General features: G+C 38.2%; 1 protein-coding gene across 3 annotated transcripts in view; it reads left to right on the top strand.

The window, feature by feature from the left end:
* The window catches only part of Ncald (neurocalcin delta), a 390,166-nt gene that overhangs the window by 211,364 nt on the left and 154,147 nt on the right, over positions 1–24,655 (top strand). For 2 of the 3 annotated variants that reach the window (XM_076835532.2, XM_076835533.2), the window contains exon 3: positions 6,871–6,957. The exons of the other annotated variant lie outside the window; for it this stretch is intronic. The gene's annotated coding sequence lies outside the window, so the exon portion shown is untranslated. The remainder of the gene's footprint in view (positions 1–6,870; positions 6,958–24,655) is intronic. 3 annotated transcript variants of the gene reach the window in all.

The raw sequence follows: 24,655 nt of genomic DNA, 5'->3' as shown, positions 1-24,655 counted from the left end.
GAAGAGACCTAACTTACATTTATAGACGCCACCCAACAACAGACTGGACATTACTTTTAAGCAGTCATCAAAAATATATTGTGATAAACTACAGAAAAAATCTCGACAAATTTAAAATCATTGAAATCATACAGAATGTGTTCTCAGATCATGATGGAATCAAACTAGAATTCTGTAACAGAAACATGACAGGAAAATTGCCAACAGTTGACACTGAATTATCATCAACGATTATTGACTATTGGTGGGTGTGCATACCTGTAATATCAGTCACTTGGTGGCTGAGGTGGGAGAATGGCAAGTTCAAGACCAGCTTAGGCAATTTGGTAAGACTTTACCACTAAGCTACATCCCCATACTTATTCATTTTTTTAAGTATGGGGATGTAGCTTAGTGGTAAAATGAATAAGTATGGGGATGTAGCTTAGTGGTAAAGCATCCTTGTGTTCAATCCCCAGTACTCCCCTCTCCCCCTCCAAGAAAAAGCTCTGCTAAATAATTAATTTGTGGACCAAAGAGGAAGTCTCAAAGAAAAAAAATACATTGAAGTAAAGATACAAAATATAAAAATTTGTGACATTTGGTTAAAGCAGTTCGGAGAGAGAAATCTACAACATGAGTGTAATATTTATATTAGAAAAGAGAAGTCTCAAATCAATAATCTAAGCTCCCATCATAAGAAACTAATTTTTCAAGAAACTAGAAAATAAGAGCAAAATAAATACAAAGCAAGTACAAGGAAAGACATAGTAAAGGCAAGAGCAGAAATCAATTAAATTTAAAAGATAAAAACAATAGAGAAAATAAAGAAACAAAAAGCTGTTGTTTTTTTGAAAAGGTCAATAAAATTGACAAACTTCTAACAAAGAAAAAATATATAAATTACAAATATCTAGAATCCAAAAGGGGATATTACAGACCTGCAGACACTAAAAGAATAATAAGGGAATACAACTTTATACATATAAGTCTGATAACTTATATGAAATAGACTAATTTCCAAGAGAGCACAAACTACAACTTACACAATGTAAAATAAACAGTTTAATAGCTTTATGTCTGAGGAAGATGAGTTAGTAATTTAGAAACTTCCAAGACAGAAAATTCCAGGCTCCGATGATTTAATTGGAAAATTCTACTAAACACTTAAGGAAAAATTAATACCAATTTCTACAACCTCTTACATAAAAGAGAAGATAAGGAAACATTTTCCTAATTCATTCTATGAAGCTAAGAATACTGTGATTCCAAAACTAGAAAAAAGTATATATCAGAAGAAAATTAGAGACTAATGACTCTCATGAATATAGATGCAAAAATCCTTGATAAAGTTTTAGCAAATAGCATCCAGAAATATCTCAAAATAATTATACACTACAACCAAATAGGATTTATTCCAGGGATGAAAAGCTGGTTCAATATTTGAAAAGATAAATCAATGTAATCCACTATATAAATCTAAAAGGAAAAAAAATCACAATAATTGATGCACAAAAATTATTTGACAGAATTCAACTATTCATGGTTAAAAAAATCAGAAAAATAGAAATGAAGGGAAACTGTATCATTAAATTGATAAAGAATATCTACAAAATGCCTTCAGTGAATATTGTACTTAATAATAAAGAACTGAATCCTTTCTACATAAGATCAGAACAATGCATTAATGTCCTCTCTCACTACTCCTATTTAACATATATGTAAGTTTACACAGTGCAAGTTAAGAGAGGAAATAAAAGTTATACTGATCAGAAAGGAAGAAATAAACTGCTCCTTTGATGGTCTACTAGGAAAATATGATGGAATCTATTAAAAAACACCTAGAACTAATAAGTGAGATCAGTTAGATTGTTAGAATGTAAGATAAACATACAAAATTCAACTGTGTTTCTAAATTCTAGTAATGCACACATGAACATTGATATTAAATACACAATATCAGTTGTCATCACATATGAAATGCTTATGTACATTTCTATCAAAACATGTATTGGATTGGTGTGATGAAAAGTACAAAATGCCAACAAAAGAAATCAAAGAACATTTAAGTAAATGGAGAAACATACAATGTTCATGGATCAGAAGACAACTTGGTAAAGATGTAAAGTCTCCCCAAATTGATATTCAGATTGAGGTTTAATGCAGTTTTTATTAAAAATACCTGCAAGAGTTCTGGATATACATAGATCAAGATTATTCTAATATTTATGTGAGGAGAAAAAGAAACAAGAAGGTCTAAAACAATTTTAAAAAAGAAGAAGTGGGAGGAGTCACTAAGCCTGATTTCAAGATTTATCTAGCTACAATAATCAAAACTGTATGGAATTAGCAGGGGAATAGAGACAATGATCAAAGGAACAGAATAAAGAATCTGGAAATAATTTTTAAATACTATAGCTAACTGCTTTCTTGACAAGTATGTATAAGTAATTTAATGGAGAAAAGAGCAACAAATGGTGCCGGAGCAGTTGGATATCCATAATTTAAGACAAAAACAAAAGTCAAAACCAAAAATAAATAAATAAATAAATAAATATATCTTAATATCATATATTTAAATATAAAACAAAATTGTAAAACTTTTAGAAGAAAGCATAGGAAAAAATCTTGAGGACCTATAAACTGCTGAAGACTTCTTAAACATGATCTATAATGTATATATGTGACTACATGACCAATATGATTCTGCAACATGTACGTACACTCAGAAAAATGAAATTCTATTCCATCTATGTATGATATATTAAAGTGCATAGATGCATTCTACTGTCGTGTATAACTAATTAAAATAAATTAAAAATATATATGTGATACTTTCACTCCATGGAATACTTCTCAGCAATGAAAAGGAATGAACTACCCCATACATGTAACAACTTAGATGGATTTAAAAAACTGTAAGTCAGCTGGGCATGGTGGCACATGCCTTATAATCCCAGCAGCTCAGGAGTCTGAGGCAGGATGATCAGGAGTTCGAAGTAGGAGTTCAAAGCCAGCTTCAGCAATGGTGAGGTGCTAAACAACTCAGTGAATCCCTGTCTCTAAATATAATTCAAAATAGGGCTGGGGATAGGGCTCAGTGATTGAGTACCCTTGAGTTTCATCCCTGGTACCAAAAGAAAAAAAAAAAAAACACCAAAATTGTAAGTCAAATTTTAAAAATTTATCCAAAAGCCACATGCTGGATAATGATTTTATTTTATTTGCAATTTTATAAAAATGGCAACATTATAAAGATGGAGAATATATTAGTAGTTATCAGGTATAAGAAATTGGCACCCAGAGGGTGGGTGTGACTATCAAGTGGTAGGGAGATGGAGTTCAGCACAGTGATGGAACACTTCTGTATCTTGGTTGTTGTGGTGGTTACATGAATCTATGCATATGATAATAGAATAACAGAACTGTAAAATATGTCTGCCTATACAAAATATTGGTTTATTTTGCTATTCTTGGATTTTATTTAAAAGAAAGTTATCTCTTGTATGTAGTCAACTGATTCTTTCTTCCATTCATTATATTTCTATGGTTCACCTGAGCTGTTACATGTAGCTGTGATTTGATTTTCCCTCTCATCTAGTATTCCATTGTATGAACATGATTATATTTATTTCTTTGTTCTCCTGTTGATGGACATTTGTGTTTTTGCTCTAATCTTCTTCTTGTCTCCTGGTACAAATATGCAAGTGTTTCTCTAGATGGTTCAGTCTTTTTGTGCTGCTATAACAAAATACCTGAGACTGCATAATTTATAAATAACATAAATTTCTCATAGTTTGAGAGACTACAAAGTGCAAGATCAAGGTGCTTGCAGGTGCATAATCTATGGGAATCAGTCTCCACTTCCAAGATGGAGCCTAGTTGCTTTAGCTTCTGGAAGAATAAATGCTGTATACTCACATGGCAGAAGGGCAAGAGAGTGCTCTTTTGAATTTGAAACCCTTTTCATCAGTGTGTTAATCCCACTCTTGCAGACAAAGCCCGCATGACAATCATTCCTAAGCCTGATTTGCATGGGGTGTTAAGTTTCAACTTGAAGCTTGTAGGGGACACCATCACTCAAGTTTTAGCACTAGAGAATGCAGGTAGGGGTTTGCTCAGGTGGAGGGTGTGTGAGCATGAAACGTCATAAGATAAGGCTAGTATGTTCCTAGTGGTTAAATCAATTCATACCCCACCCACTGTAAGTTTAATTTGCATTTTCATCTGTCCATTCACCATTCTTGTTTTCCCTCCTCTGTGACATGCCTGTCTGATCTATGGCTTATTTTTCTATTGTGTTGTCTTTTTATGATTTATTTGTAGCATTTCTTTATATAATTGGCATATTGGTCTTTTGCTCATTTTACATGTTGCAAACTCTTCTCGGATATTGGCTTGTCTTTTTGACTTCTTTATATAGTTAGTACCTTTGTGCCTTAAGAACTCCTTCCCCATTTTGAGGTCAGAAGATTTTCTCTTGTATTTCCCTCTCAAAGCTTAAGCTCTATGTTTTTCACAACTAAATCCTTAATCCTTCTGGAATTGATCTTTGGGTATGGTTTCTCCTAGGGTTGGTAAGTCATTCCAACCTCTATGAGAGCTCTGCTATCTTTTAACAGTTGAGTGAATGAGAAATTCAAGGAAGAAAAGTCATCTGCAGCAAGGTTTGGCAAGATGGTTAATTCCCCCTTAAGTAGCCTTGAATAGATGATGAGATGACAGGTCTCCTTTGCTGCAGCCAAGATATTCTTGCATCATCAATTTTTCAAATGTTGGAGTGTCACATGTGAGAAAGGAAAAAACAACCCCTGTCCCCTAAGTAATGGATCCCCTCTTAGCATTTGAACTTGGCTTAGATCATTTAAACAAGTTATTTGCTGGATTTTTTTAAGTATAAATTCAAAATGCCAGTATGTAAAGAATTCAGAAAATAGGTTCTGCATTTGGAGAGCAATGCAGTTTAGACGAGGAGTCAAGTGACCTGGGTTTAAGCCTTGATCTGTCATTATCTGGTTGAGAAACCTTTCTGTATCAGTTAGGATTATGTTCAGTGGGCTATAACAAGAATCCTTCTACAGTGGCTTAATCAAAATGAGTTTTTTTTTTCTCAAATAACATACCCAGAACAGGTAAGGCTGGCCCTGGCCCTGTGTAGTGTCTCCTTTCAGTTTAGGTTTTATAGCCTGTGGATTTTGTTTTCGTGCTTATTACTTCATGACTACAAGATAGAGCTCTTCTTCCAGAATTGTATCAGTATTTCAGGCATGAAGAAAAGGAGGAGCAAAGACCAAACAGTGAATGCCAAGTCCCTTTGAAAGAGCGTTCCCAGGAGTTTGACCTAGTAATGTCTGTCTGCATCTCTAGAGTCAAAACTGTTTCCCCTGCCCATCATTTTCAGCTGCAGTTTTAAGCATGGAAAATTCCATCTCTGAACAAAATTAAGGTTCTGGAAGGAAAAAAGGGTAGACTGAACATTGGAGAGGCAACTGGCAGTATCTGTCTCACTCTCTAAGCTTCCACCAGGGATGCCTGTCCACCTCTGGAAGGGTTGTTTGGTTAACAAAATGGAAGATCAAATGCAAGAGTACTTTATACACTATTAAATACATTTCATAATCAGAGTGGAAATGTTCTGAACTATTTTCTCAGAGTGTAAATCCAATGTTAATGGTAAGATCTACTGAATCCCTTGGGTAATGAGTATCTTTTGAACCTTGGTTTATTCTCTTTCAGACATCTTGTGATAACCAAGAATTAGCATCTTTATGGATACACATGCTCAAATAATCAGTCTCCAGAATATTGTGGAGCATTGTTGTGGTGGATATTTACTAATCTTTCCCGCCTTTTCCCTTCTTCAAAGACCCTTGAATGTTTTTCCATGTGATTTCTGTTTATATTAACTCTACCTTCACCTCCAAGGGTAACCTTGGAATAATTTAAGCAGTTTAGCATGCTAGACCCCAAAGAATAGTGATTGATTCAGTGATGGGCTACTTGAGGGATCTCAGAACTTTTATTGGGACTGCCATGAATCTGAAATCCTCTTGGATGATATATCTATATATATCTAGATTTATATCCCTAATTATGTCTATATAATCTTGAAGTGCTGCAGCCATTTTTTGTACCAAGAGGGGAGTAGCCTGAGGATGAACTCAGTCCATAGAGAAAAACCTGTGCTGTGAGAACTATAGAAGACCAAATGATACAGCAAATTTCCAGTTTCCCAAACTAACCTTATTTTTGTTATTTATTTATTTATTATTTATTTATTTATTCTAGCTCAATGAACCAGAATATATCCTTGTTTTGTTATTTATATAAGTGAATTTGAATTGTGTTTACTGTTACTTATAACCAAAAGATTGCTAGATGAGAGTTTCTATATATTTTCCAGGATATTGTAGTATTCTGGTCTATTATTTATTATTTTAAATAAATAATATATTTTAGAGAACATATTAACACATTGTGTATGTACATTATGTATATATGAATATATGTATGTGTATATATATATTTTTTTCTGAATTAAGGCTGTAAGACCTGAATGTAACAACAACAACAAAAAAATGCTTGTCTCTCCCAATAATTAATGGTCTGCATAGTATCTGTTCAGAGCATTTAAGACTGTAAAATGCTGGGTCCTGATTCCTGTCCTGTTGAGGACTCTGCTTATTACTCCTGTGTTATAAGATTCATCTCTGTGTCCTTTGAGCCAAAGACTAATAGGGTTGAGATAAGACAGTGCTCTTGCAGGTGTGTTTCCTGTTTGTTGTTTGCAGAGGCAACTACAGAAGAAAAAGGGGTAGCAGCCTTACTTAATTTTTTTCCTGAGTTGTGAGATGTTCTAGCAAGGCATTCACTAACCATGAGTAATCTCAGTTGTAGGTCCGTTGACCTGCTGGTGATAAAATCTGTTGTGGACCAGTGGAAGGCTCTGAGGTCAGAGGCACTGTGTGACTGCTCACTGTGAGTTGCTTTTTTAACCTCTTGAAATGCCTGGGTTTTAGATTGTGTCAATTATGATTGAAAACGCAAAGATGTTATATCCTGGCTAGGTTGTGCATTCATGCTTGTATAGAACATAAGCAAATAGAAAATACTGGCTTATGTCTGTCATGGAGTATCTGTTTTCATTTTTACCTCTTGGGGAATTTGTATTCCAAAGAAAGCTCTACACCCTTTCTAATGTTTAGAAATATTCCTAGTCTCTTCTATGGCAACTGATTAAATGAGAATGTTATTTAAGTATCAAAGAGATTTCCTAAAATAAACAAAGCAAGAGATATGATAATGAAATAAAAATCTGGCTTGTTGCTTCCTGGAAAAAAAAAAGGGTAGTGTGTGCTTCCCCTTACTTTTCAAATCTACTCGTTCGGTTTGGGAAATGGAAGAGAATTCTGTGCATCGGGGAGATGGGATGTTTTCTAATTCAGAGAAGAGTCTTTTGAAAATCTATTACAGTATAATTAGGGCAGCAGCAATAGCAATAGTGAATTTCCTGTTAAGATAGGAACATTATAACTTTCCTAATTTGTCGCTCTCAGTCTCCAAAGCCATCTCATTGAATACTTAGGAAATTGGCTTTTTAGGAAGGGAAATCTACTGGTATATTAATTTCTTGGAAATTTTTCAAAATAAATGAATGCCCCCAGATAAGAGCAGCCAAGATTTGTAGGTGAAGCAGTATAGCTTAGGCCTTGGGAATACTTTTTGTGTCTGTTGAAAACAAAGCATAACTATAAATCTAACATTTTCTTGGCTAACTAATTGTATACGAGGAACAAATGTCAAAAATAAAATAAATGGGAGCAGGAACAAAACTTTCTCTTTTTTTGAGTGTGTATATTTTGCTGCTATTGCAGGGAAGGAAGCTAAGTCAATGTAACTTTAAACTCGAATGCACTTAGCTCTTCATGCTGCTTTTGTTTCCCCCATTAAGTCTCCATGGTTTAATTAAGTATTCCACAAGCAACATGGTTCATCTGAATATAACAAGAAAGTGAAAGTAAAAACTGTTTATTCCACATCTGAAGGGCTAGTCCTTTTAACGAAATCTATAGGATAGTAATAAAATGTTTGAAGTCATGTTAAACAAAATCGAACATTTTTTCCTTGGTGACACTGAGAACTCTTTTGCCTTTCTTCTGGGTAGAAGGTCATGATAGAACTATATGTATAAACAGGCTAAGATCCGGCAGCCTGAGAAATGCCTTGTTCTTGTGGAATTTGGTTGGACTACCCATGGATACCATGACCGAGACATGGCAGTAGCCACCAGACCTTTCTGACATCAAACTAAACTTTAAGAGGCCAATACGGGTCCTTGTTAAAGACAAGAAGCTGGAATGAGATCCAACATGAGAACCCTCCCGCTTCCATGGAGGTATGCAGAATATACACATGCTATGGGCTTCTGTCCTTCTCGCCCCTCCTCCAGCATCCAGGCTCCCTTTCTGTGCCAGTGACCAGAGGGACATGTGATTCCTTCTGTAGATTCCTCTCTAGAGTGAGCCCCAAATAAGCCCTACTTCATCTCTGGTTTATGAGGAGCAAGGAGAAGTCACAAGAGTTCATGGTGCACGTTCATAGGATCTGCCAGATGTAAGGAGGACAATGTCTTGTTGAGGACTGTGCTTTTTACTCCTATGATACAAGACTCACCCTTGAGTCCTTTGAGCCAAAGACCAATAGGGCTGAGATGAGTCAGTGTTCTTGTAGATGTGTTTCCCATTTCTGTCCATTTCTTGAGAAAGCTCTTAGAACAGGGAAGAAGCCACTCTGGGATGGTGGCTGCTGACTGGAGAGAGCAGTGGACAGGGGGAAGAAGATGCCTTCTCGAAGAAAGGTTAGGTGTAGGCTTCCTAACTGGGGCTTTCTAAAAGAATGGCGTAAGTCAGCAAATAATCCCCAAATTTCCTGGGCTTTGGGGAATGTTATGCAGGAAATTCAGGCACTCTGGTAAAAACAGTCTAGAGGCAAAGAACCAGCTAAGAAGGGATGGGAAGATACATGTAAAGTTGTTTTAATGTGACGTGTATGAATAGACTCCAGGTTTATGATTATTACTGAGGTCCTGTTGCTTGGGTGTCTCTAGCATCTCCATTTCAGGATGTTACCTTGGAATTACATTTTTCTGTAGTTTTCTGCATTAATAAACTCTTTCCTCCTTCTCTTAAAAATAATGTTTTAATCCTCTTAGCCTGATAGCTCACTAATGCTTTATTTTTTATGTCTCACAAATGCCCCTGCTTCACTAAGCACCCATTTGTCAACAGAACACCTTTCATTCACGAACCATAATGGAGAGAGATTATCTCAGAGACTGAGAACATAAGATGCCAAATATCCAGGGGATAATTAAAGTCTGCTTCCAGATGTTTTCAGATATAGACATAGAGACAAATACTGATCATCCAAGTAATTGTTTTCCTGTCAGCCATTTTCCACTCAGTCATGTTTTTAATGACAAAAACTAATAAATTCAGCAGAAAAGCAAACACAAACTGCTTTTCTATTAATACACAGCAAAAGAAGAGGAAAGAGGTAGTTATTTCCCCCAAATTTTGCAACACGTTCTTTTAATGCTATATAGACACAGGAGGATGTAGTTTGCAGGGGATAAACAATAACTTCAATTAACCTAGTACCTCAAGGAAAATGATAGGACATGATGTGACCCTACAATAACAGATTGTGTTCCTAGAAATATAATCCATTAACATAATTCAGTACATATCAATTGAGCACTTGCTATGTGACAGGCACTGTGCTAGATGATGGGGAGATTCATGGGGACAGGAAAGAGTGGCATCTGCCTACTGTTGAGTAGGGTGAGATGGGGAGGGATAATAATGAAAGCATCACACAAATATGTTTTATAAGTGTGGTAAGTACTCAAATGGAAAAAAAAAACCAACATAAAATAACAGGGATTATCCCTAGGCTCATTGGGGATCAGGGAAGGCTTCTCTCAAGAATTCTGAAGGGGTTGAAGATGAGCAGAGAATGCTGTGGGCAAAAGCCCTGAGGTAAACAGAAGGAGCATGGAGCTTACTAGGTGCGGAATCCAAGCCAGAGTTGCTGGTAAGCAAGAGGAGAAGGAAAGCTGAAGAGGAGTTAAGGGCCAGATCATGAGGCTAGGTAAAGAATGAATGAATGAACGAACAAATCTGAGTAGCTCATAATAAGGAATAAGTCCAATTGGCTCCTGCTGTTGATGTTAAAATAAAAGGAGTTTGCAATTGTATGATGACAGCTGTTATACCTCTGGAGAAGGTATTCATTCATTCATTTATTCAGCCAATAAACAAAAGGCAAAACCCCTACAAATTCTAGTAGGCAGATAGTATGCCAATAAGCAAATTTTTTTAGTAAATTTTTGTTCATGAATAAGTAGTAAATGGAATTTAAATATATGTTTCATTGCACCCAAGTGTGGTTATGCTGTTAAATAAAATGAAGTTATATGTCCTAACAACCCTGGGAGGAAGCTCAGGACAGACATCCTTCATAGCACTCAATTCTCAATAAGAGACTTTGGAGAAATTCCAAGACAGAAAAATATGAGAGGGAAACTTGCAATGTTTATTAATTTATTCTTGATTCTGAGGCTCTGATGATGCCACTGTCTTCTTGCCTCTCTCTGGAGTTGTAGGGAGCAGGTAAAAAGAGGAGGAGAGCAACATATGTCTTTATAGGAAAATAACTGAGCCTAATACCAATTGAGAAGGATCTGAGAGGCAGAGCATTTCAGAGTGTTCCTATTTATTATTAAAAGAAAAGTTTGGCATACTTTATCAGACATTTAATATAGTTTATACATTATGTATATTTGCCACCTCTAAGAAAGGTTCACATCTTACAAGCAATGAATACCTTTAAGGAAAAGGATTCCTTTTTCACATTCCCCAAAGCCATTATCTGTTGGTGCTTCTTAAAAATCAACAGTAACTTTTCATGGATGATAATAAATCCCTGGAACCTTGATTGTGGTGTATTGATGGGCCTTGATTCTGTTGCAAGGGGCTATTCTGTGCAATGCCGGATGTTTAGCAGCTTCCCAGTGCCAGTAATATATGAACCCAGTCATGTTCTCTGAAGATTATGTTTGAAGAACTCCTCATGGCAATGTTTGCAAATCTGCACAGAAAGTGTTAATGCTGTTGATGAAATTAAGCAGGGTATCTATGAGGATCACCTTCAGGCCTTGGTTGCAAAAGTCACAGGGTTTAATATAAGTAGCTAATTATAGCAAAGGAAAGCAAAAATAATTATCTGTTTTAATCTTCAGGAACTTCTCTCTGACTTTCACTGTGTATGAATGAAAGCATAGATTATGTCTCTATATGATGTCTTAGTTTGTTCAAGCTGCTATAATGAAATTCCATAAATGGAGGGACTTGTAAACATCAGCAATTCATTTCTTACAGTTCTGGAGGCTGAAAAGCCCAACATTCATTGGCAGGTGAGGGACTGTCTCCTGGTTCATAGATGATGAACTATATGGCTGTATCCTGGCTATATCCACACATGGTGGAGAGAGTGAATGAGCTCTCTGGGGTCTCTTTATAAAGGCCCTGAATCTCATTCACAAGGTCTCTGCCCTCATGACCTAATTCTCAAAGGCTCCATGTATTTCCTAATCTCATCACCTTGAGATTTAGGTTTAGGATTTCAAAGAACGCATTTTGGGGGAAACAAATCTTCCAACCAGAGCATATACTAAGAGTCTCAGTTTGAGAAGAATGATGAAAACCTTGGTCATGTGCTTCTTTACTATAAGCTTATTCAGTGTGGTGCTGTTTTCATTTTAGACCAGATACTTCTGTTGCAAGGGGCTGTTCTGTGCAATACCGGATGTTTAGCAGCTTCCCAGTGCCAGTAATATATGACCCGAGTCATGACAACTGTCTCTAGACATTGCCAAATGTCTCCTGGGAGGAACAAAATCACCCTCTTTTGAGAACCACTGCCTCAGTATGTCATAATCAGTGACTCATGATGATGAGTTTTAGCTTTATATTATAGTTTCATTGCAAATATGTCCAATTCTAAATATACAGCCTTTGGTTCCATCGTTCTTACATCATGATTAAAAATAATATTATGAAATATATCAAAATAGATTCTACTGTCTTGTATAACTAAAAAGAACAAATAAAAAATATGATGAAACCAATATTAGGAGACTAAATAATTAGATATTTACTTAACCAAATATATGAAATCTTAACATAATAATGTGTGTTTCTGGGGTTTATATACTTTGAGAGCCTGGTTTCATTTGTTAAAACTTATATAGAGTTTTACCCTCAAAGTTGAAAAGTTACACAGTGGTTCAACTGTTTTTTAAATGTTACATTTGCAAGAATCTTAATGCTGCAAAAGACTCCAACTCAGTCAGCTGCAAGAATTAATGGCATTTTGGTGACACATAGAAACTTAAATGAGGCACATTTAATGAGATCAATTCTAGTTTTATAGAAAGCTGGGAACAACAGAGAGGGGAAAAAATGTGCTGCTTTTGCGTCTTTTGGTGACGGTACTTGACATTTTAGTGTAAGTTATTATAATAGTATATTGGTTTAATGTTCCCTTAATATCTGCAGTTTAATCAAAGTTTCTGAAAATGGAAAGAATGTATTCTCTCTGTTATTGTAAAGTTAAGGAATGACATTTCAAAATCACTTTAATCACACATGATTAGATCTTCTAAGAGTGTTTTACTATGTGGTGGTGCTTGGGAATGCTAAAGATTGTATAAGTTTACTAGACATATGACTAATATATGACACTGTCAAGAAAACTATTTTTTAAATTTCTTTTTATTATTATTATTTATCTCACTTAAAGTCCTCCTGCCTCAAAGCATTGTCTATAGTTCAAACGAAGCTAATAGTATTTGTAAAATAGGGCTTTCCTTTGTGTACTTCCATGTTCAGGAATATTTAAGAATGTTTCTCTTTCCTACAATGCTTTGAAAACTCTAGACTAGAGCTTCTCAAAATCTCGGTGGAAAGAACTAGACTTTTTAAAAAAAATTTCCAGTTTGTCACAAGGCAGTACATGTCTTCTTGTCCAGAACTTGTACTTAAATCCTGCCACATGGAACTTGACTGCCAAATTCAACCATATCCAAGCCATTCCGCATAGCATTCATGAGGCAAGTGCAGCTGGCCACTGATTTGGACATTGCAGAAATGCCCAACTGCTGTCTATGTTTTTAGACTGTTTTCTGTAATATCTACACTTGTCTTGTTGCAGTCTGATGAGACTGGTCCTCGGACCCCACATGAACTGGCTCTGCCCTAGACTATGAGCTCCATGAGGACAGAGCCCAGATCTACTTTTGTTCATTATCATAGTTCCAGCACCTGGCACTGTCTGTCACATTGTAAACACATTAGGTATGTGTAGAACTGATTAGTCTATAGGTAAAAGCACCTGCCTCCACAGTAGCTTGGATCAAAGCTTGATCACATTTTAGCACTGACAGGATTACCATGCCTTAACTACAACAGAAAATAGAAATTATACTTTCAGACTAATTTATTTTAAAAATTTGTACTCTTTAGTGTAAAATCTACTATCATAAAACATAACCCTCATCCCTAGTACTGGCATGACTTTTATTAGGGAAGAAAACTTGATCAATAATTTCATTTTCTTTCACTAGATAGTTGTAAAAACCCATTAATTCAGTTCACTTTTTCAAGCAAAGTAAGAGGAACTTAAAGGAAATCTAAAACAATGAGCCATTAAATAGCTATATTGAGAGAAACCTTTTCCTAATGCAACAATCCCCCTCCCTCCCCAAAAGAACCCTTATATTTAGTAGCAAAATAGCTTCCTTTGATGCCACTCAAGGGGATTGAAACTCTTGAACGGTCTGAAAATAAGAATCATATGGAGTTAGTTGAGCATCTAACACTGTGATTTCTACTAGGAAAAACACCTGAGACAGAAGTAATATTTTTTTTTCCAAAACCTAAAATGTAAGCAAATCAGAATAAATTACTTGACAATTCTGTGTGAGCATTTACTTCTAACCTTCAGCAGTTCAAGAGTGCTTTTCTAAGTGGTAAGAAGTTGAAGCTTTCATTGACTATTTCATTATATCTAAAGTTAACAGCCAAGAAAAACAAAGACATTTACTATATGTTTTTCCCACCCTTATTAGCCACTTACTTTTCTATGGAACATTTGTTATTTCTGGGAAACATATGGCATATGACCAGAACCATAATTAGTAACAGTTTGATGTTATAGGAATTCAAAATTTAGAGATTTCTAGCTTCATGAGATCCGTAACTTCCTTTAAAATAGAAAAGTAGCAAGTAGAATTCCTAAGAGTGCATTTGGAGTCAGTCTTTTTCTTCTTTACCAACTGCAGTCTTTACTTGTTTGGATGGAGGGGTATTTGAAGACTTTTAAGAGTTGGCAGAGAACCCTCAGACTTTCCAACAGGAGATTTTCCACTGAATTCCCATACATGTTCCAGCCAGGGAACACAGAATAATAATCATTTTTGCATTGTTGGAAGCCGTTGGTTGCCAAGGCTGATTATGCAAAGAAGTAAGGTAAAGCATCTCATCCATATCCAGATGTAGTTTCCCTCATGTTACTAATGCAGTTATTAAGGACTGAAAATGCAAGATTGCTTAGCAACACACATAATAGTATTTGCTCTTTGGAGCAGCAGGAGTCACAGGTGGTATGTCTTATAAATGTCCTGGGGGGTATTTTGTTTTTCCTTTCCATTGAACATTACTTGTACCCATTGCCATAGGATTAAGCAAAGAGCTTTGATTATGGCTTCAGGCAGTGGGTTTGGGTGTACTCCCTGAAGAACAAGGAACAGACCTGCCATTAGCCCAACCTAGAACCAATAGGGAATGAAGCTATATTGAAGGAAAAGCAGTCAAGAATTCCTACAGCTCTCACAACCTGTATAAGGTTTCTAGTTTTCACTGCTGGCAAGTCTATTTGGTGGTGATGTTACCCCCGTGAGATGTGGGAACTTGCTGTAATATTGTTCAGGCTTCTTGTTTTGTTGGCTCTGGGACTCCAGGATGCAACTAGATACCACATACTAACCAAAAGGGAACAGCATTCCTATTTCCTCCTAATGAAAAGACAACACTTTGGTTAATAATGGTGCTAGCACTCCCCTGGCATTTTTGCTTCACTGTGTGATGATGAGAACAAGTGGGCATCTGGGAGAATTTGCTCTGAGTGGACTTCTGTCCCTACCCTCCTTTCTTCTTCAAATTGGACTAGGCTCTGTATGTCTGAGAGTCCTGGCTTTCCTCTGCTATTTTCCTGTTCCCAGCTTCTGTAATCATCCATCCTAGCTTGACCTCTTACATCCTAGCCTGCTCTGGGAAGAGCAGGAATATCAGGGTTTAGGACCATCTTGTAAGAAAGACTGTCTCTAAAGACGCTTCAACAATTTTGAGAGAAAAAGAGGGCCCGACCTTCCCGCATAACAATAGAGGAATCAGTTCACCCCAGAGGTAGTCACTCATCCTGAAGGGGACAGATGTTCTGCTTGAGACTGCCACCCAGTGATGGATGTCTGCCTGACCCCAAGACATGTGGAGGTGTGCTTTAGGGTTTTGAGTGAGTGAGCAGAAGGATTACTTCTCCAGCCTTCACAGGGCACTGTTCTGAATGTGTACATCTTCCTCACAGTTTCAGTTTCCGGTGCTTTCCACATCCTTGGCTTTATTTTTGTTTTCTTGTGTCCTAGAATCACTAATTAATTTTGGACCCAGTTCCTTCTGTGCACTTGCTAATTGGATGTTTTGAAAAATTGCTCCATGCTGGCTTCAATAACGAGTAGAGAATTAAAAGGTTGAGAGGTGCTGGGAGAGACAGAGACCACGGTGGTCATGGAAATCCAGCAAAAGTCACCCTAGATAGCTGTTACCCTAGTAACCAGGAGAGATGGAGCATTTGGGGTAGAGGGGTTAGATGAAAACCGTATTTATAAGGAAGTGCCGAAAGGGTCAGGGTCTACAAGAGAGCCTATTCTTGAGAACCTTTGCAAGAAGGAAGTCGTCTGAAGTGTGCATTGGCTAGATAGTACTTAGTAGCTGGTGCTTCCTGTTGGGAAGTGGGGTTCCCTCAACACAGGGTGAAGAACCAGGACTTTGGGGTCCAATATATTGAGATCTGTGACCGGACTCAATTACTAGTTGTGGCACTTGGAGCAAATGGCTTAAACTCTCTGAACATCCAGTTGTTCATCTGTGAAATGGAAAACAACAGTACTTGTGTCATAAAGGTTTGGTAAGGGATAAGTTGGTCAGATCACCTTGAATGGAATCAGTTGGTTACAGTGTCTAGACCACTTCCTGGCACACAGCAAACTCTTAGTGCCAGTTAGCCATTTTATTATGCAAGTATGTTGTTGATCTTATAATGCAATAGTAGTTAAACATTAATATAGGTAATTACTTAGCCTGGCACTCCTCAGGTTTGAGATACATTGTAGGAAAGTCATTGTTCCTGTTTCTTCCTCTACATGCTCTTTCTGACCAGTTTGTTTTCTCCCCTTACCTCATTCTCTCCTGCTTTTGGGAGAGAAGAGGCATTAAAAAATTGGGTAGGGAAAGTGCAGCTGTTTGGTGGGGACCTTGGGTTGTTGGGCTATAGCGGATGTGTGGGAAATGCTGAAAGAGGCCACTAGACCACAGCTGGCCAAATAACCCCTGGAAACCATTCCCAATGTGTTTTTGATCATCCTGGGCCGCTACTTACTTGGCGTTTAGACATAGGTGATTTGCAGTTTTAGATTCTAGTTTTTCCCCTATTAAAATGTAAACCTTCAGCATGGCTGAGATTTTTGTTTCTTATGTTCACTATTAAGTCCCTAATGTCTAGTTATTGCTGTCAGCTCCACCTTTGGGCTGAACCTACTGAATGTACTCACACTGGCCTACAAGACCCAATAATCTCCCCTACCCTGTGTTACCTCTCTGAGTTTAATCTCTTGCCACTCTCTTACATGTAACTAGATGTAATCAGGAAGATAAGACTTGTCAGAAAGACCCATTCAGCTGCAATAATATTGAAGGAAGATTTAGAATGAGTAAAAGTTGGGGTTTAAATTCTAGTTCTGCTACTATTCACTGGGGTGCTACTGGGCCAATGGTGGGACGTCTCTAGGCTTTAGCCTCCAAACTGAAAAAGGATTGGACCAGGGTGCTTCTAGTTGTAGACATAATGGCAGCACTGTCCTTGGTTATTTGATTTATCCATTCAGAAACATTTCTACAATTTTTTGGTCCCTGGTGTGAAATTGTGACTCCTAACCTGGTGAATCATAGGGAAACAGCTGCTTTCCCACCCTCAAGGCTTTGCAAAGAAGGAGAAAGGGTAGCCAGAAGCTGACATCACATACATCCTTCCCAACTCCAGGTCATTTCCATCAAACAGTGTTTCCTAATGTTAATCACTGAGTCTATCACCATGATTTTTACCATACTGTGTTCTATGTATACTATTTTTTTAAACTAATATCTTCTTGTAAACCACCCCCTCTTTATATTTTAACTTACACTTGCTCCAAGCAGTAATAGCTGTAAAATTGCAGATTGGTCATGCCAGCTATATTTTTTCTAATGCACATTAAAATAAATACATAGCCACAATCAACCAGAACTATGTGCAATCCAAAAATGTCCTTCAGTGGCACTCATGGAATACAGTCCACATTTTGGGAAATACCTCCATGAAGTCGAAGGGCATAACACTGGGTAGAACCCTGGGGACTCCATTGCCATTGGTGTCCTTTTCCTAGTGATCTTTGAGCTTGAGAGGAAAGGAAAACCCATCCTTCTCAAAGAAAATATTGGGGATCCCATTCTAAACCATTGGGGTTATCTACTTTTGGAGGGGGGTTTGCAATGAGGTGTGGAAGTGACTAAGCCTTCTATTTTGAGGGAGAAGACAAAGGAAGATGGAAAGAAGAAAAAAAGGCATTTTGCTGGCTGAAAAAAATAAGAATCAATGGCAGACAAAAGGGCTGGAAAGAAAGAGCAAGTAATTGGAGGAAGAGAGCATAGTTGAACAAGAAGAGGAGTGGTGGGAAAAATGTTGGGGAGAAATACATCTTCTCAAAGAAGCAGAGCATTAAATGGGAGGCAATCCAGAAATTTCTGGATGTCCTCAAGTGCTCCTCCTTCTGAACTTTTGGAATCCATCGCTTCTGAGAACTTGCCATTTTCTTTAGTGTCACTTATAATCAGGGAAGGCTGATTAGATATACCCAAGGGCTCAGCTTGACTGTCCAAAGGGATGGTATTCTCAATAAACTTCCTGCTCATGGGCTCGTTCTCAGGTTAGCCCCTGCCTGACATAGACAGGGCTTTGGCATGAAAGACAGGTTTAGCACTAACAGACAGAAAGAGTCAGAAATGCTTCCAGATTTTCTCTAGCAGCCTTTCACACTTAATAAAGAAAGGGAAAGATCTTAGCCTTTATCATAATACAGATTTTATTGACTCAGGTCCACACATCCTCAAGGATCAGTATTTAAAAAGTAAATACTTTTGAAAAAAAAATCTAAATTCCAGAGGATTAAAATATCTCTGTTTGGGAACATCTCTCCTGGCACATAGCTGAAGTTGCTGCCTGCAAATGGTCACAGCTCTGTTGAAGGGGATCGTGGTGGGGTCTGACCTGCATTGACCTTTGCCCCTGTAGAAGCAGCTACATTCTAATATCATAGACTATTGATTAGGGGTAGGGAGATGCACAAAGGTCCATCAGGAGAAAATATCTGCAATGTTTTGTATGTTTCCAGATTTTTCCATTTAAAAACAGTGCCCACTAAGAGGGAGTGCTGATATGGTTTTCATCCTTTTAAAAGGAGGATAGGAACTGGGAGGCTCTGAGGAGGCTGAGTATGGTCTATATATCAGAGAGAACAGATTCAGCCAAAAGACAAGAAGCCTTTGTTAAGCTGTGCCAAAAACGCTATTGATTACCCTTTCCCAGGATGCATGTAGGAATACCTCAAGAATTAAATTGCACTCAAAGTATATGAAATGCAGTCCTATATACTGTTCTTCCAAACCCTCAACTAAGATATTTATAATAAGGTTTTGGTTTTTTCCAAGATTTGAGAGAACACTCATCTGAAATTACATTTTCAGGTCAATTTCTGCCAGATGTTCTTAAGATAAATTACAAATACTTTTTTTCCCTATTGTTTCTTCTTTGGTGAGAGCATTGTCCCTTCAAGTTCTATTTTCTTGTTTCGCTATTTATTTATTTATTTATTTATTTATTTATTTATTTATGTTTTCTATACTGTTCTCAAGCCAACTTAGAGGCAGACCAAGGGCCAAAAGTATTTTTCCAAACATTTGCTCTCCCACCCCAGAATTTCAGAATTTCCAAAACCATTCCAAGGCTTTGACCAAAGCAAACATCTCTTTGGAGCCCACGAATCTCAGTAACACCAGCATGGGCTGGCCACTTCCAGAAGAAAATTCATGACATGTTATGCTCTACTGAATTAACATAAATAGGAAAATCCGCCTCCCTACCCTTGGCCAGTTCCTGGGATGATTCAAATGAAGTAACAATTTAGATCATTGGGCCAGAAGAAAACAGAGTCTTCAATTCACTTCCTTTTACATAATTTTGGTTCTTGTTTGTTTGTTTCATATGAATTTCATGTGAGCAAAATGACTCTCGGGCATATACATTAAAACCAAACCAAAATTTAACAGCCTCCCCTCAGATAAAACAGACCATGGGAAAATCTTTTCTTCTTAGGTCTTTGTTCTGTCCCTTCTCTGAAAACCTCATGTCTAGTGCTGCTTGTTAGTTGGGGGGAAAAGACCCCATCATTTTCTGTAGAATTAATCCACTGAAGCAATCACATTTCTGATGTGGGGAAAAATTTTAAGTTTATTAAATGAGCTGGGGGAGGGGCATGGGAGGTTGGATGGAAAAGTTCACGACATCTAATTTAGTCTTCTTTCCTGGTGAATTAGCCTCATGTCTATGCTGAAAGCTGGGTGTATTTTCTGTTTTTAATTTCCTCAATTTTCAAACTGTAGAATAACATTATGGTGTCTGTTTCCTGGAAACAGAAAACACAAGTAAATATTTGAGAAATCTGATACAGAGAAATTTGGTTCGAAGCTTGTCAAAAAGATGTATGACATCAAGCCTCAATAAAAGACGTATTCTTCCATGCATCTGGTTTATCATGTTTTGATGAAATTATTCTTTGTAGCCCACTCATGAGTAGTTTCATAACTAATGCATAAGTGGTCACTGCATAGCCATGGCACTTAAAAATCAAAATACACGTGTAGGTTTTGAATGAAGTCTTTAATTTAAAAAGCATTTTGTGAGTCTACATTATTGCAAATAATCTTTGCAAATAACTGCTGCCTGAGGAAGCTGATGGAAGCCTCAGCATCTGTCCCCTCCCCTTCTCTCTGGCTGCCTATGGCAGGATTGCCAGGCAAGCATGCTGTATTAATTTCCTGTCGCTTCTGTGGCAATTTATCACAAACTTAGTGGCCTGAAACAATGCCAGTTATTAGTGTACAGTTCTGATAGAGTCTAAGGTGAAGGTCTTAGTAAGGCTGTCCTCTAAGCCTCTGAGTGGGAATTCGTTCCTTCTAGAAGCTGCCTGTCTTTCTCAGCCCATAGACCCTTCCTCTCGCCACTCCAGCCTCTTGTTTCCACCATCACACCTCCTACTCATGGTTCTGATCCTCCTGCCTCCCTCTCAGAGGGCCTCCTATGATTACATGACCCAGCTAGGTCCTCCAGGATGATCTTCCCATCCTCAGATCCCTCACTGGATCACATCTCTGAAGTCTCTCTACTATGTAAGGTAATGGAATCCCAGGTTCTGAGGACTAGGATGTGAACATTTTGCGGAGTCTTCCATTAGGGCAAATCTCCAGCTTCACATTTTCAAGCTCCATCTTCTACCTACCCACTACCTGCTATGTACACCCCCCCCCCCACACACACACCAACAGAGAGAGATAGAGAGAGATAGAGAGAGAGAGAGAGACAGACAGACAGACAGACACGGGAAGATCTACCCAGGCAAGAGCTCATGCAGCACAGAAAGCTCAGACCAACTGAACAGGAAATTCTGGGATGCCAGGCACGTGAAAGGTGGTCAGGTTTAAGAGAAGGATAATACAAGCTCAACCAGAGTCCCATGCTCTTGGCTTTGGAAGTCCTTGATCCCTAAGGACCAAGACTAGAGTAGGGCCCTCTGAAGCTGGGGGCCCAGAACAGGGTCCAGGTGCTGGAGGCTACACTGACTTTATAGATAGGCGACATAATCATAAATTCTGGGAGATGAACTACCGACAAAGGAGAATCTCTGTCTCCTCTAAAGGATGCAGCATAGATGTAGTGCCAGAGGAAAGAGGACCAGTGTCGCATCTCCTGGATTTTATGAACAAAAATAGAAATCTACTTTCTATTTCTGAAAGCGACAACAACAAAATGAGCACAAAGGGCAGATGTGGCCTCCAGTCCTCCACTTTGCAACTGACTCTGATTTAAACATAAGTATCCCTAGGCATAGACACCATCTCATTGAACGTGTGAACACTGAACCTCAATGCTTAGTTCAGAGGCGGTACACTAATTAAATTGTTGAAAGCTGACAGTTACATCCATCATCATGTCACACTGTCCAACAGGCTCAGCAGAGGTTGAACAGAAAGACTAATTGACAGCAATGAGATACATGGAAACCACTGGAAGATTTGGAGCAGAGGAGTTGACAAGATCTGACTTACAGGCCAGCACTTTACCCACACAGTGACTCTTATTGGACATAGCCCTATTTTCTTGTTGCTTGTTGATGTCCTTGGGTAGTGAATAGACCCATTTATCCACACTGTTACTCTCTTAGAAAAGGACTGGAATTTGGAGTTGCCTCCATGGGTGACTTGAAAGGAAAAGCTCTAAGTCCCCTGAATCACTGTATGGCAGTTCATGTGCCTCATAAGGTTGATTGAGGTTAATGGAAATTTCATACGGTATGTGAAAATGCTTTCAAAGTGTATAATGCTATCTGACTGTAAGAAGGTGTTCTGATTGCTGATTAATGCCGTTCAGCTCTGTGTCCTGCCCCTTGTTAGAATCACCTATGAACTTTAAAAAAAAAACCCTTAATGCCAGGGCTCAATCTCCCCACTGAGATTCTGACCTGTTGCTCGCAGAGACAGGGCATCAGTATTTGTGCAAAGCTCTCCTCTGCAGGCGCTTGAACCACTGCCCTCTTTAGCTCTTCCACCAACTCGCCGGATGCTCACGGGAGTTGTGTCTGCATTTCATCCGGGTCTTTATTAAAGGTCACTGCCTAAAAGAGTCCTGCCTGCACCCCTCTGTCTAAAGAGACCTCTCCACCCTGGCCAGTTGCTCCCAACTTCTCAAAGCTCTTTTGAGTCTTTCCAGCATTTAAGGGTCACTTGACATGATGTTAATATACGTAGGATGATGAGGCTTGAATTCTATTCAGTAGAGGAATGGGGGCCTGCCCCTCCAAGGAGTCATCCCTAAATTTCTGATCCCCTATAATTTTAAGAATTCAGGACCAGCCTGAGTTTTCCGGGCTTGGCAGGGAGTCTGGAGTTTGGAGTTGCCTCCATGGGTGACTTGAAAGGAAGAGCTTTCCTTTTCAAAGGAGAGGGAGGGGGGGGGGGGGAATGATAAAGGAAGTCTGTTTTGTTTTTCTCAAGTGAGAAACATGGTTTTAAGATGTTCCAAAAGAAAAGGGAGGGGATCCAATCCTTCTAAAAACTGAAAGCAAATCTTTGGCAGAGGACAAGTTGACAAATGGAAAGAAACCTCATCCCTGCAGTTGCAGAATCAATATCCAGATTGAGTGGGTAAGTCTAGCTGGTCAAAGCAGAACGTCGAAGTTGACAAAAAATAGTCACGAGCGACAGCTGCGTGCTCGGTCCTCCTTACATCCCACGCCTTCCTCGGTGACAGACAGATGAGAGGAAATGAGAAGGTTGTGGAGTGGGGGGCGCTGGGGGCGCCAGGCAAGAGCTTCCCGTTGGGAGGTGTTCAGCTGGTTGGGTTGGAACCCAGTACCACCTCCTTGGAGCTGTGAGGACTTGTCGCTTGCCTGTCCTTCCTGGCTCCGCGTCATCCTCAGTCAGGCGAGAATAGCACCAGCCCCTGCCTGATCCGGTTGTTGCGAAGATTAAACAAAATAATATGTAGACGTTTGTAGCAGAGTATTTGGGACATAGCAAATGCTTAACAAATGTTTATTATTGTTGATGTCTTTTTAAAAAGTATCTGCCAGAGAAAGCTGGTAAAAGTTGTTTTTTTTTTTTTTTTTTTTTTTTTTTTTTCTTTTAGCCTCATGGTAGTAACCCCAGGAAGCCTGGGATGGGGCAAAGGAACTGACTTTAACTCTTCCCCAAATGCTGGGAAGATCTTCTATTTGTCCCTCTTGGGAAAAAAAAAAAAAAAAAAACTATTGGTAGATTGAATACCAATCGACAGTAGTCAAAGTTAGTGTTAAATGTACACAGCTGTACTTGGGTATATATCATTAAAAAAAAATGTTAATCAGGTTGGCTGTGGTGGGGCACACCTGTAATCCTACCAACTCAGGAGGCTGAGGCAGGAGGATTGCAATTTTGAGGACTGTGTCAGCAATTTAGTGAGGCTCTAAGCAACTTAGCAAGACCTGTCTCAAAATAAAAAAAATAAAAAGGGCTGGGGATGTGACTCAGTGGTCAAGCCCCTCTGGGTACAATTCTTGGTACCCTCCCCCCCCCAAAAATCAAAATTATATTCCATGTTTATTTTGCTAATATAAATGAATTGCCAATTAATACTCGTTTATGATCTGATTGGTTTATTTTTAGACAAAGTGCAGTAAAGTAAAGCACATACTGAATATTTTCTAACTTTTACCCCAAGATTTAGAGAGGTCAAACCGAAAAAGGCCACATGGGTGGTGAAGAAAACATTGCTCAGTTGGACCCAGCCCTCAAATCATAGTCTTTGTGCCTGTGGCCCCAAAGGGATAACTCACTCAGAGGAAATCCACTAAGTCCCAGAAAATGTCACAATTACATAAGTGGTTCATGATCATGTAGATGTACTTTAATTCATAAGACTTCCTCAACAACTATTCCTAAATCAAATTCTTATAATTGACTTTTCTACTAACTTTTATAATATCTAGATAACATTATCTTCATTTCTGATTGATTTTAATTCATGGTAATTTCTAATTCTTTGCCAGACGTGGTCGTTAAAAACATGCCAACGGATACTTGGTGGCACCAGAGAAAACAATGGTCTTATTTACTATTTAAGAAGAGTCAGTGTGTTCTTTTGAAAATTCAAGGAATGTTTTTCCTCAAAGTAGGGCACTCCTACACTTCAGTGAGCTTTTTCATTTTTGTTTTGTAAATATCACACATATGGTCTTAAAATACTTTTTTTGGTTTGCTCAGGTTATGTCATCCAGGGTTTTTTTTGTTAGTTCTTTGTTCCCTCTGCTGTCCCTGTCCATATGTTCAACCCCTGCTTTAGCATTTCTGTATATTTGATGCTCTGACTAATAGAGTAATAGATTGTGGAATGGAAAGTCCCACTGGCCTAGAGGGTGACAAAAATTGAATGAACT

The sequence above is a fragment of the Callospermophilus lateralis genome, chromosome 16 (assembly GCF_048772815.1).
Source record: "Callospermophilus lateralis isolate mCalLat2 chromosome 16, mCalLat2.hap1, whole genome shotgun sequence".
In the NCBI taxonomy this organism is placed as follows: Eukaryota; Metazoa; Chordata; class Mammalia; order Rodentia; family Sciuridae; genus Callospermophilus; species Callospermophilus lateralis.
This window is presented reverse-complemented; position numbering and strand designations above follow the sequence as displayed.